The sequence below is a fragment of the Populus alba genome, chromosome 19 (assembly GCF_005239225.2).
Source record: "Populus alba chromosome 19, ASM523922v2, whole genome shotgun sequence".
NCBI classification, from domain to species: Eukaryota; Viridiplantae; Streptophyta; class Magnoliopsida; order Malpighiales; family Salicaceae; genus Populus; species Populus alba.
Window position 1 is genome coordinate 9,198,169 of NC_133302.1, and position 14,259 is coordinate 9,212,427.

The window sequence follows — 14,259 nt, forward strand, 5'->3', positions numbered from 1 at the left end:
TTGCTTTTCAATAAACTTTTCGTTTGTCAAATACAATGTCAATGATTTTTTTTATTTTTAAAAATTATTTTTTTACATCAGCACATCGCCTCAAAAACACATCCAAAAACATATTAAACCATATTAAATTTTAACAAAAAAAAAATTTAAAAACACAGTTTTAACCGTATTTCCAAACATCCAAGTAGTTTCTTAATAAACACGCTCTGTTAAGATTTCTCATTATTTTTTTATTTTAGGATACGGTTTCAAAGACTTAAATCACGAGTCAAACAGATTCACTACAAATAATTTTTTAAGCTTGAAATATACATCATTAAAAGAAAGCCGAGGTTTTTAATTCTATGAACTGGATTAGAGCCCGGGTTGGTATGCCAGCCGACTCAGCTGGGTCTTACAAACTAGGGGTATTAATCTTTCTGGTATTTCAAGCCTTTGTGGTTAGGTTATGATTTAACATTTACGCTGGTTAAATCATAGCTGTTTAGTTTTAGCCACTACTACCATGTTCTTCAGCTCAGTATACCAAGCTTTTATTTTGATAATGGCTATGAAAATCAATGGTCCAGGTTGATACAAGCCACCGACAGAGGATTCTACTTATGCTTCTTTAGGGCGGTGCAGCACTCGATTACCCACCAATCAAGATAATTATTTATTACATGAAAGATCAATGGACATGAGTCTGTGAAGGAGAAGCTTTCTGGGTTTTTTTTTAATTTTTTTTGGGGAAGAAGAGAAGCTTTCAGTGTTTGATTATATTCTTGAATTTCCTCTTTTTTTTGCCATCCAGACATCTGGAAAGAATAATTGGTTTTCTCATCTTTTCCTCTCTTCCTCCATTTTCTCTTGTACGTGAAATGTCCTTTGCATTTTAAAAATTCCTCTTGGGAATGAATTTAATATTATCGAATGAGTCTCATTTAGATATAATTAAAAGGGATTTTTTTTAATAATTTTTTTAATGTGAAGGAATTCTTTGTTAAATATTTCAAGATTTTAATTAGACAGCATTTAATAATTTCACATAGAGGTAAACAAAAAAAAACTGAAATTAAACTGAGAAAACTGGACAAAAATAACTGAAAAGAACCAAATTATAAAAAAGAACTAATTAAACTGGTTAGAATTTTGAAAATATTAAACTAGTTTGGTTCGGTTTTTGTTTTATAAATCTGAAACCGAAAAAAAACCGAGTCAAACTGGAAAAAAAAAAAAAACCAAGTCAAACCATTTTTGATTCAGTTTTTTTTTTAAATCGAACCGATTAGAGAGGTAAGCAAAAAAAATTGAAAAAACTAATTAAACTGAGAAAACCGAAACCGGTGAAAAAAAACTGATTAAACCGATTAGAATTTAAAAACCCAATTGGTTCGATTCGATTTTGTTTTAAGCTTGAAACCAAAAAAAATCAAACCGAATCCAAACAAAAAACCGGAAAAAAATTAAGTCAAACCGCGTTTGAACCGTTTTTTGTTATAAAAAAAACCAAACTGGAATTGGTTAGTTTGAACCAGCTTTGGTTCGGTTTTTTTTTTTCTAAATTTTAATTTGGTTATTTTTTTATAAAAATCCAATCGAAACCGAAAATAATCACCCCTAATTTCACATTTCACTATAATATTTAAGAAAGGTTATTGTAGTTTATCCAAATTTAAAAATATTATGCAGAATATATGCTCTAATATCACCCTCAGAATTTCCATGTTATATACAGAAAAATAAAGAGATAAATTTATTTTATCTAGAGTGCTTATCAATTGATATTAGTAAGTAATTAAGTTAGTAACGTAAAAGAATTAATCATTAATTCCATAAATTTTATTTTATTTTTTATTTGATATATATTTTAGCATATTTAATTATTAATTTAATTTGGAAAGAGGAATCCAAGGATAAAATATACTTCAGCTTTTCTTTTTCTTATTATTTTTAAGTTTGGGAAAGATGAATTAATGCCTCACAAGTTAATTTTTCTCTTTATATAAAAAAACTGAGAGGAATTTTCTCTTTGTACACAGAAAAAAAAGTAATTGTTTCTTTCAAGATTCTTTTCCTACTTTTATATTTTTATATGCATAAACGGGGCATAGCTGGCACTAGTTCTTTGGAATTTGTTCTCTCGTGGGTTGGATAGATTTTTTAAAATATATATAAAAAAAAACCAAAAACCCAAAAAATATATTCGGCTTACAGGTGAACTTATCAAATCTATTAACCGGGTAACCCGAGCTAGCACACCAAGCCTGTAAACCAAGTTATGGACTTCAGTGAGATTATAAATTTTTTTTTCAAAAACTATTTTTTATTCAATTACATGTTAAAAAAAATATACAATCATAAAATAAAACATCAACCTAATACTAGGATGTTGTAAAAAATTAAGCAACAAATGAAAATCAAAATATTTAATATCACAACACGGGTAATTTACCTTGTTGTGTTTAATGAATTTTTCTATCAAAATAAATTTGTAATAAAAAACACATAAAATTTATAATAGAGAAAACAAAACGCACATAATAAAATTTATTGAATAAAAACAAAAAACAATGCAAGGCTAAACACATAATAAAATCTTATAAAAAAAATCAATATTAAAAAATACAATTTATATAAAATTAAGAAAAAATCATAGATAAATCATACCCAACTCTTTTAAAAACTAAGAACACTTAGTATGATTAAGAAAATCATCACAAACTCATTAAAACATAAACCCAAAATTTATTTGAAAAAAATCAACTAATTCATTATTTATTTTAAAAAATCAAAATAAAAAAACATTCAGGCCAGGCATTGTTGGGCCCTAATGTGCCAGGCTTAGTGCTTGGCCCAATCAAGCAATGGCTCATGCATGGGCTTATATTTTTTTTAGTTTAATGAGGTGGACGATGCATCATCCAACCCATGCATTAGAAAAAATAACAAAGGACATATTGTTTTGTATCAGTAGACAACACGTCATCTATTTAATCCTTATAATCTAGTCATTGTGGTGGTAAAAAAAAAATCCATGGTCACTAAAAATGTAAAAAACTGCCCTAAAACCTAAAATCCACCTGAAAAAAGGGGGATAATCTTAACTCCCCTCATTATATGGAATCATTTGATTAAAAAAAAAAAACCATATTGATGGTCAAATTACTCACCAACGGACACTCTCTCTCTTTAAGTTAGAATTCATTGATCTCATATCTTTCCTCCAACTAAACAAAGAACTGAAAATGAGTAAAATGAAATTTGGTATCAAAATTAAATTTTGTAAAATTCAAGGAGCGGCACTAATAGCTAAAATAAATGAAGGAGTTAAATGAATTTTTGATCAATTTGCTATCTATGTTACCTATTTTTTTCATTTTAGTCCCTTTTCTTTCAATTCAACTATTCCCTTACAAAAAATAAATGCAATTAGGCTTTAATTTGGTCTCAAAGTAGCTCAATTGTACAAAAAACAATATTCAATGATCAAATTAAAGATTTTTTTAAAATTACACTATTATAATAAAATATGAGAGAGTAAAAAGTATTTTAAACAATAGTTAATATATATTTGTTTGTCCCTTGAGAAATTGTTTTCCTAAACAAACAAAACAAAATTTTAGAAGTTCTCTCCTTTTGTTTCCTTGAGTCATAAGGCATACTAATTCTTCTTCTTCTTCTTCTTCTTCTTCATCTTTTTAAAAAAGGGAATATTTCTTTTTCTCCTTTGTTCACAAAGAGTTTTTAAATTGTTAAACTTTTATTAATACCATGAATAATGGGACTAACCAGCAAGTAAAAAATGTAAAATCCTAACCTTATATAGACACACACACAGCCCTTAGCCCTTGTCCTTACCATTTCTCCAACTAAAAAACCCTCCAAAAAACCCTTTCAGACTTCCCCTACTTTTGTAGCAACATAAAAGTCTCTGTTTTCGTTTTCTCTTCAAGTTTTTAATTAGCGACAATGGAGAATGTTTTGGGTGGTCAAAGCTTGTTGGTAGGAGGACACGAGGACGAGAAAGACGAAGATAGTATGCACGTTAGGGCCACAGTCAAGGTCTGTTGAGATGGTTGAGAGGCTTTTAAGGCTGGCATGAACGTTGCTCGCTTCAACTTTTCGCATGGAACTCATGCTTATCACCAAGAAACCCTTGATAATCTTAGGACTGCCATGAACAATACTGGCATTCTCTGCGCTGTCATGTTGGACACCAAGGTGTCAATATCTTTCTTAACTCCTGTCTTTTTTGTTTTCTCCATTTAATGCATTAGCGTTTGTTTATAGATTTCTTTTTTATTATTTCTTAATGTTTCTTGTTTTAGGGGATTAGAGTTTTTTTATTTATTTTTTCTTTGAATTCTGTTACTTTGTTCCTTAATTTTCCAATGATAATATTTCTGCTAATTTGATGTTAATTCTCTTGAGATTCCCATGTGAAATTTACATTAGATTATTAATAGCCATATTTTTTCTGTGCCCGATATCATCAATTTGATGTGCTTCTCTCTGTGGGAATTACTAATTTTTTCTTTAAGCCAACCCTGTCCCATATCGTTATTCTCAGTATAAACTTCCTTTAGCCATTGTTTTAGTACAATCAATGCATATGGAAAGAGACAATGGAATGCTTGTTAAGTTCTACAGAATATGTTCTCTGCTTTTAAAAGAATAAAAAACTTGTCGATTATGTGTGAAGCTTTGCATAATTGCATATGGGGGGATAGGCTGCATAGGGAATCAATGTTCTTTTATGGTTATTGGATTTGGTTTGCAAACATATCTTCTACTTTGGATGCTGCCCTATTTTTTTTTTCTCCAATAATGAGTGAAATGTCTTTATTTTGCCATGAGATGATTTAAAGATCATACTGAATTTTGCCAGCTATTTCTGAATTCTAGTGCAATACTTGGAACTTGACTGACTATGAATATTCTCAAATTGTGATGAGTACAGGACCGGAAATTCGGACTGGATTCTTGAAGGATGGGAAGCCTGTGCAGCTCAAGCAGGGCATGGAGATACTTATCACTACTGATTATAGCTTAAAGGGTGATGAGAATATGATCTGTATGAGCTACACGAAGTTGGCTGAAGATGTTCAGCCAGGAAGTGTAATTTTGTGTTCTGATGGCACAATTTCACTAACAGTTTTGGCTTGTGACAAGGACTTGGGATTGGTCCGTTGTCGCTGTGAAAATTCTGCTGTTTTGGGTGAGAAGAAGAATGTCAATCTTCCTGGAGTTGTCGTCGATCTCCCTACCTTAACAGAGAAGGATAAGGAGGATATCCTGGAGTGGGGTGTCCCTAATAAGATTGACATGATCGCACTGTCCTTTGTTCGAAAAGGTTCAGATCTCTTGGAGGTCAGAAAGCTGCTAGGGAATGATGGAAAGAACATCCTTCTCATGTCGAAGGTAAGTTGATAATATCTGAATCTTATGCCAATTTGCCTCTTGAGTTAACTTTCAATATGGGCCTTAATTTTCTCTGTTGGAACTAAAGGGTGACTTCTTAGGATTTACAATTTTTAATTGACACAAATAACATAGAATGCCTACAGAGTGACTCCATGATGATTGGCTAACACCAAACTATATGCTGCTGAGTTACAGTCTTGAAGCAAAAACTATCATCAAATTGACCTTTTTGTTCTATATTTTGGCAGGTTGAAAATCAAGAAGGGGTTGCTAATTTTGATGACATTCTTGCAAATTCTGATGCATTTATGGTTGCACGAGGTGACCTGGGAATGGAAATTCCAATTGAGAAAATATTCCTAGCTCAGAAAGTGATGATAAACAAGGCCAACATAAAAGGAAAGCCTGTAGTGACTGCTACTCAGATGTTGGAGTCCATGATCAAGTCTCCAAGGCCCACTAGAGCTGAGGCTACGGATGTTGCCAATGCAGTTCTTGATGGTACTGATTGTGTGATGCTCAGTGGAGAAACTGCTGCTGGAGCCTACCCTGAGCTTACTGTTCAAACCATGTCTAGAATATGCCTGGAGGCTGAGAACTTCATAGATTATGGGCATCTTTTCAAGACAATTATGGCAACAGCTCCTATGCCTATGACCCCATTAGAAAGTATGGCTTCTTCAGCAGTCAAGACAGCAAACACCATCAAAGCAGCATTTATGTTAGTCCTAACCAAGGGTGGAACCACGGCAAAGTTGGTGTCTAAGTACCGACCAAGCATGCCAATTTTGTCAATGATCGTTCCAGAGATTAGAACTGATTCCTTTGAGGGGTCATGCAGTGATGAAGCTCCAGCAAGGCATAGCCTTATTTACCGGGGTCTGATGCCTGTTTTGACCTCAGTATCAGGAAAGGTTCATCATAGTGAGTCCACTGAAGAAACAATTGAGATGGCCTTCCAATATGCGAAGATGAAGGGACTGTGCAAGCCAGGAGACTCGGTTGTAGCATTGCACAAGATTGGTACTGCTTCTGTTATCAAGATCTTGCGAGTGCAATGATCATATTGTGGACAGATTGGGTTGAAAGATTTTACAGATGATGAGGCATCTAATTTTTTAATAGTTTATCGTCAGTTTAAGTGATGTTGGAACAATGATAAGTAACTGAATATTGAAGAGAGCATCTTCACAATTTTGGCAATTTATTTTGTGCTCTACGTAGATGCATTATGAGTTCTGTTTTTCCATGTTTCATTAGTTTTTCTTCACCTTTAAAAAATATTATTAAATGAAGCACAGCTACTCAAGCAATCAACTTTTTTAAAAAAAGTGTTGTCTGCAGTAGCATCTCATTCTTCTGGACAGATCTTTCAAGAAGTGAAGAAGCAGCATCAAAACCTGCGGAATTCTGAGAACTCCTTCTCTCATTTCCTCAAGCTCCAAGGCCCAAAATTCAGTAGATTTCTGAGCCTGCAGTCCTGGTATCAGGTGAAAGAATTTTGCAACCTGAAATGAGCAACATCAACTTTTCTTGCGAGCCTAATCTGTCTTTTTATCTAACGAACAAAGACGAAGACGAAGACGGCGAAGGAAAAGGGACTTGTAAGGTCTCTGTCATTCGGTCAAGCAGATCATCAGCTCAGATTTAAAATCTAGGATTTAGAACTAGCTAGGGAAACAAATTACATTCTTGCGTTCTATGTGATTGTTTCCCCTTTACTGTTCTAACCGCAACCAAACAAGACAAGATATTATTTATTAGCAATTCTCTTCTGTGCTACTAGTCAACCAGATTGCCTAAATCCAATTCCAGAAATCTAGTTATATGGAATCTCATCATCAAGTGTCAAAATTGCTTACACAATACAAAAAAGGCACCAATATCATTACTTCATTTACATATGGAGAGGGTACCATTTTGCTAAGATAAGATGGCAATATACAGAAGAAAGCCAAGGAAACAGAGAAAGGAACAAAAAACCAAGTGTTCAAGTTTCATCGGTGTAGGAAGTACTTCCAGGCATGGTGGTCGACGAGGGTGATGATATAGAACTCCCACCAATTTGAGATCCTGATAAAGGAAACAAACCATCAAAAGGCCATGAGATAGGACCCAAGTGTTTCTAGCATCGTTGTTCTCCATTGTGTCTGCGTCACTTCTCGACTGACTTACTTCAGTCTTGGAATCATCTGAGGGCATTAGGAACCTGCAAACTGGGCAGGAACTATGAAGTTCCAGCCATGGAGCAATACACTCTCCATGGAATTTGTGTTTGCATGGCATCTCCTTTGCTTCAGATCCAATCTCAAACTCTTCCAAGCATATTGAACACTGCAAATTCTGATTAATGGAAACTGTTGGCATTGCTTTAACTGCTTCTTTATTTGCTGGAGGAGTCCCGTAACGGTTAGGACCACTCTCAGCCAAATGATGATGTAGCAGTAAATCCACACCAGGTCCTATAAGGTATTCCCGGAAAGAACTTGACACGTTTTGACTTGGGTTTTCAGCTTGGTTCATATCCTCGGGACTCTGAAGAATTATTGCCTCTTCATTAGAAGGATTAACCAAAATCAAAATGCTGCTGCTGCTGCCAGTGCTCTCTCTGTCATTTTCATAATTCTCTGCTCCCAGATTAAGATCTTGAAGTAAGCTCTGGACTGAAGATGAGCTTCTTCTACCCCTTCTCCGAGGTAAAGACTCAAAGTCTAGTTCATCATCTTCGTATGGTGAACTGGGACTGCTAATATGTTCTTGAGCTGTACTTCTCAAACCAGAAGTGCCTAAGCCATCCGTAAGGTCCAGTAAGATTGTATCCCAAAGAGAGAACACATGTTCCGATCCTAAAGCAAAGCCACTGTTATTGACTTCTCTCGTGCTGCCCATCTCTTCCAGAAAACCACTGTCACAAAACGGGCATTTAATATGAGCTTCCGTTGCCGGGTTCACCATCTGAGAACACATGTGACACCAGTACTGATCCACCATTTCAGCCTCCATCTCCCTTTCTCTGCACAGCATCCAAGTAAACTAAACAATGAATCAAAAGAAATGAGGACAAGAATCAAGCAACAAAAGAAAACAGAGCATCCTTCTCAAAACAACTTGTTAGAATCTCCAGGAGGTAAAATCCTATATTCACATCAAGAGCACTTGTTTGTTTATCCTATCATGGATACATATCTAAAAAGTAGAACATGTTCAATCACGATGATCCAAGAAAAGGGGTATAACTCTTGATAAAATTAACAGATTGACCCCTTGGGACACTGCCAAAATTAGAATCTACCTCTATTATTTAAGATGACATCTATATATGAAATGATAAGGATGATTTTTTCCCCTAACGCCCTCTTCACTTCGTACAAAATATTTAGCAGAATAAAACATGCAGAGAAACAACTTGCTATTCTTTCATATGTCAAGAAAGTGAGACAGATTATTTTTCCTCAAGACTAAAGAAAATCTTACTGCAAAGATCCTCTCAAATACACGCATGAAAAAGAACTAGAAAGTACACTGCCAAAGATTTAAGACAATAAATCAAATCCGGAACTCCATTGAACATTACCAAAGATTGAAAAAGATAACAGAACAGTAGAAAAGAAGGGGCTAGATTAAACGGATTATCAGAGGTGGGCAAAAAAAAAAAAAAAAAAAAGAAACATGAACCTTTAAAGTTCAAACTAAGAGCCTTTAAACTGCACCAAGCTTAGATTGTTCACACTCTGTATATGGTGTTCTCAACCAGCACCATATATAATTCACAGGAAAAAAAAGAAGAAGAAGAAATGTTCTGTACCTTATGGATGAAGAAATATGGAAGTTCTTTACACACTAACAAGCATTGCTACAAGCAAATGGCAACAGATTATTTATTAATCCTTCAGTAGTTTCCATCTGTTACAATCATCTTTGAGGTAGCAATGCAGATTGGTTAATTTTGTATACATAAAACCATCCTTCAATTCACTTTCAAGACTAGCAACTTACCAACAAAACAACAGAAACAAAAGAAGACAGATAAAAGGAAGATTGCTTTTTATCACCTTGTGGATAGAGGAAGTGGGTGGTGATGATGTTTATCTTCTTGATCTGCTGTTTGTTGGAAAATAGTGAAGCTAGCTGGTTGGTAGAGAGAAAGAAGAAAGAAAAGCAATGATGTTCTCTCTTTTTTATCTCTCAACTTCATGATTTTGTCTTTTTATTTTGTAATGGATCATGGTGGCTAAATTAACAGCAACTTGTTATTTTCTTATGTCAAGTTTTGCTGCTGTTTTCTTTTCTTCTAAGTGTGTGGTCCATTGGGTGGTGTCAGCTCGTTTTCTCATGAGAGAGCTTAACACCTCTAATATGGTGGATTGGTGGAAATCAATCAACACCTTGATCTATTGAGATTTGACTAAGGACAGATAAATCCCAACATTTGAAATTAGGCCACCCTATGAAATTTCAAATGCTTGGTCATTTAGCCCGTCAAAATCTGCCATGCTAAATGGCTCATTTCAAAAGTCAAAGGCTTCAAGATTCCCAGTTTTGTTTACTTCACGTATATGTATTTTTTATAGAAATATCCTACATGATAAACCATGACATGATGTTGATGGTAAGAAGGGCAAAACAGTGGGACTGTGCTAGCGCCCCAGAAAATAAAATAGTAAAACAATACAGGCCAAAGTGTGGAGCTTATAGCAGTGCAGAGCCCTAATATGCAGGCCTCCACTTGAAGAACACCCTTGTGTAGGCATTGGAGATCAAGACTTGCAATTCTCCAGGCTAGGATAAGAAACTCATTCCAGAACAAGGCCAGTGCATCTGTGCAACAACCGGTGATAAGATGACAGAAGATTAGCTGCAAGATTATTGAAGAAAACCATCCATTGTCCAACCAAGCTATATCTGCAGGTTTACAGCATCACTTCAATGTCAGACAGAGAAATGATTACATTCAAAACGGAAATCAGGGATTCGTTATTGATTCTTGAAGTGAATCTTCCTAATTGTGACTTCCATCCTGATGCCTGTTCCAAAGGCTGGTAGATCATTGAAGTTTCCAGAGTCCCCTAAATTTAACTAAAATTCTTCTTAATTATAGATAACACTTGCATAATGCCCGCGCTACGCTGCAGGCGCCACAGATTATTATTCAAGGGAAAGCGTAATAAGAGAGTGGATGTTCTGGAGCACTCGGAAAGATGTGCAGCCATTGTATTTTTTAACAGAACATCGGGAATGTAAGCTGCTTGTCTTGTGATTTGCTCACCATTTATGGGGCATCAATTGACACATTGTATAGCGCCACAGATGATCTGAAAACCAGAATATTTATATAACAAGTTATTTAGTTTTGGGTATGGTTAATCAAGATATTTAGGTGAATAATTTTTTCTTTTTAGCTCACTAAACATCCAATTAATGGTAAAACCTTAAATATTTATTTAACAATCTTAATCGGGGACTTAAAGATCCTTCGATAATAAAATTAGTAATTTTATAGGAAAAACTACAAAAATCTTTAAAAAGCTTTAAATTTTAAAAAGAAATTATATTTGTTCTTGTATTTTATGATGATTAATACTTTGAAATATATGTAAGTAATTGAAAAAATAAAAAGATTCTAATCCCTTACTTAGATAGTTAACGGAATATTTATACCCCTAAATCTTGTTATTTTTAGAGAAGGTAAAGACTGAAAAGTATTTTATTTTCGATGATATTAATGAAAAACAAATATCTCAAACATACTATTAATGAGATAGTAAGTATGGTAAGTCTCTTAAAAAAATCTTTTGTACATTTATACATGTAAAAAATTCATTATCTCATATACGAATGATTATTATAATCGTTCTAGAAGCAAGACTCCATAGTCTTGGATACTCAAGACATAAAATGTAACATGACAAAAGGCATGATGATTTATCCAACTTGTTATACTTTTAATTTGATGTTCATCTAGGTTCATGTCATCTTAGGTTCAGATAACAACTGAAATCAAGTATGTTGGGATTAACATTTTTCTAGGCTCATGTTTTCTTGGTTCAATTGACAACTAATCCCAAGTATATTAGGTTTGATATCTTGTTAGGGTCTTGTTTTCTTAGATTCAACTAAATAACTTGACCTACGTTAAAAAGTGTGAAGATTTATCTAACTCACTGCACTTTCAATTTAGATATTCAGCTAATGGTTAAACTTAAATATATTTTTTTTTTTTTTGAGTTTGGTTGGTTGTCCAACTCAATTGTTTTGGAGTTGGCATATCTAGACCCTCTTAAATTTTAAAAAGTTATGCTAAAATAATTATCTTATCACAAACATAATAAAGAGAAATAGAATTGAATGGTGGAGTTTTCTGCCATTGTCAAGTGCTAATATATTGTTTCAATTATAATTCCAGCAGGCCCAAATAGTTCGAGGAAAGTTTTGTAATGAGATAAGCTCTGCAGCTAAGCAAATGACATGCTAACAATTTATTATTTTAAAAAAAAAAAAAAAAAAAAAACCCTTCGGATCAGAAGCTTTTGACAATTGTTTAGAGTCTAGAAACACCTTGTTATTTTTGGAGCATATAAGCAGGGATTCATTTATGCGAAGGTCACAGAACTCAAAAGGGCACAGATTTTCTACATCTGTGATGGCCTCCTTTGTTTTCAATGCTTTTTTGGGTCAGAAAGTGGCTGATCTGAAGCATCTTTCATGGCAAGGCTGCAAAATTTGGAGAACATTGTAAAGAGCTAGATTACTTGGGCTAGTAGGAAAAGAAATATGAGAAAATAATATATAGTATTGAAACGATATAATTAAATATAATTCTAGGTATAATTATCTATCGCATTAACACTAAACTTGGATTTACTATGAAGGATTTGATTTTCCCTCTCATGATATAAAACTTTGTCCTGGTTGATAAGGTATGTCTTTTAATTATTCTTTAAACAGTAAAAAATATGAAAATACCTTTAGAACCAAGTTAAAAAAATTAATTAAACAATACTTTACGAGGAGAGGAATAATGATTTCCCCTCCTCAATTAGTTCTTGTTAATCAACTTTGATTATGTATAAACTTTCCATTAATTACCACTAAAAAGCACTGTAAGCAAATTAGCAAAATATCAATATGTATAAGAGCATGTTTCCATCTATATTCTATAATAATAGTAACCAAAGTCTTTGTGATGATTTGATGCAAAGGAGACATGTGGTGCGTAGTTTTAGCACACGACATGTCATGCACTGATCTGATTAATAGTCTGCCCACAATCCTACTTCCCATAAATACCCTTTCCATTAAGACGGAACATGCATTAGACTGAGGCAGATACTAACCAAACGCAAGGGTATTTAAGAACTCACAAAAAAGAAGACAAGCTAGGTTATCTAGCTAAAAGAGACACTATAAAACCAAACTAAAACCCTAACACTAAATCTTAACTACTTGATCTTATCTGAGCAGGGATCTGAACTCTCAATCAAGCCAAAACCCTCTCTCTCTCTTCTTAGAGCCACCCTCCATGTCGCCATGTCTGCTGGCGGCTCCGCCATTGAGCAAAGAGGGGGAGAGATTTGGTCTTTGGTCATTTCGAGGTTCGACTTCTGCGATGAAGACTGCCTGCGGTCAGAGCCCGATCTTTGTTCTTCGATCGGGCAGTGATGGCCTCGCGGGCTAACCCCCAACCATCAAAAGTTTGTTTTTATGCCTTTTCTTATATATCAAATCTTGATTGATCTTTTTTCCTTTTCCCCCTTTTTTTACACTGTTGCTCTACGTGTTATATTATGTATAAAATATAGAAACAAAGTTATTTAAAATTAAAGGGTTTTTTTTTTCGCTTTTGCTGCCCTTTGTTATTGATTCTTTTTTTTTTTTTTTGCAAATTCAAGCATGTATGTATTGGAATTCAATTCATTTTGGAGTCCTGTAATCTATTGTGTTTGTTTTTGTCCAAAACAGTGTAGCTCTGCTGCTCGTTGCTCAACATCATTTGCAGGTAGTTGTTTCATTGACTCTCTATGTTCACATATCGGAGACCTATTTTTTTCTATACTGGGCTGTGAAAAAAAATCGTGGGTTTAAAGAGTGATTAAACTAATGCTGCCACGTTCCTACAGACATTGAAGCTCAGCATTCCCGTGGTATGTAGGTGTGTTCTATTGGTGAAAAACAAATTTCCTTAGCTAACTGGCAAGCCATGTCTGTTAAAGTTGGGAGGGGAGAATACATGGCTATGATGGAATGTGAAAACCTGCGTAGTTGCAATTATGTAGCAATTGAGGAATGAAATCATCGACCTTTTATATTATGACATGTTTTTCAAACTATTAAAATCATCTAAGCAAGAAGATTAGGATATTAATAATGGAATATTAGAAGGCAGATTGTATTTGTTAATAAATCACTATGGATGAATTGATTAATTGACTTTGCTAGCTCTAAGTCTTAGGTTAGTTGTGACGAGGACTTTTAGATTGTGCCTGTATGATGTTGCTATATCTTGTAATTGGATATGAGATTATACATTTACGATGTTAATATATTACTTATGAAGATAATTTTTATGTGGATTTGATGTATCGATTTATTAATAGTCTTGGTCAATAAAGATAAGACATGTAACAATTTCAATCTTCTTAGCTGGTGATTGGGAGTGACATGTTTTTTGTCTTCATGCTTTTTATTAGTTTGGTTTATGGATTAATTAGTAGATTAAGCTTATACAATAATTTTTAAGTGTTATGAACTCATAACTTGACCTCAAGTAGTTGGTGATAATAAGGTAATTGTTGTATTTATTGAGATTGACTTGTTTAGATCTTGCATGTGTTATATTGAGTTATAAAAAGATTA

At 33.9% G+C, this 14,259-nt stretch overlaps 1 long non-coding RNA gene and 2 pseudogenes across 1 annotated transcript; 2 read left to right on the forward strand and 1 right to left on the reverse strand.

The window, feature by feature from the left end:
- The first annotated feature begins 3,951 nt into the window (after positions 1 to 3,951).
- Positions 3,952 to 6,638, forward strand: LOC118036539 (pyruvate kinase, cytosolic isozyme-like; annotated as a pseudogene).
- A 568-nt stretch (positions 6,639 to 7,206) lies between these two features.
- Positions 7,207 to 9,700, reverse strand: LOC118036538 (E3 ubiquitin-protein ligase SIRP1-like; annotated as a pseudogene).
- Positions 9,701 to 12,738: 3,038 nt separating this feature from the next.
- LOC118036541 (uncharacterized) lies at positions 12,739 to 13,976 on the forward strand. The gene is made up of 2 exons (XR_004685387.2): positions 12,739 to 13,402; positions 13,524 to 13,976. It is a non-coding gene; the product is annotated as an uncharacterized lncRNA (long non-coding RNA).
- Positions 13,977 to 14,259: the final 283 nt, after the last annotated feature.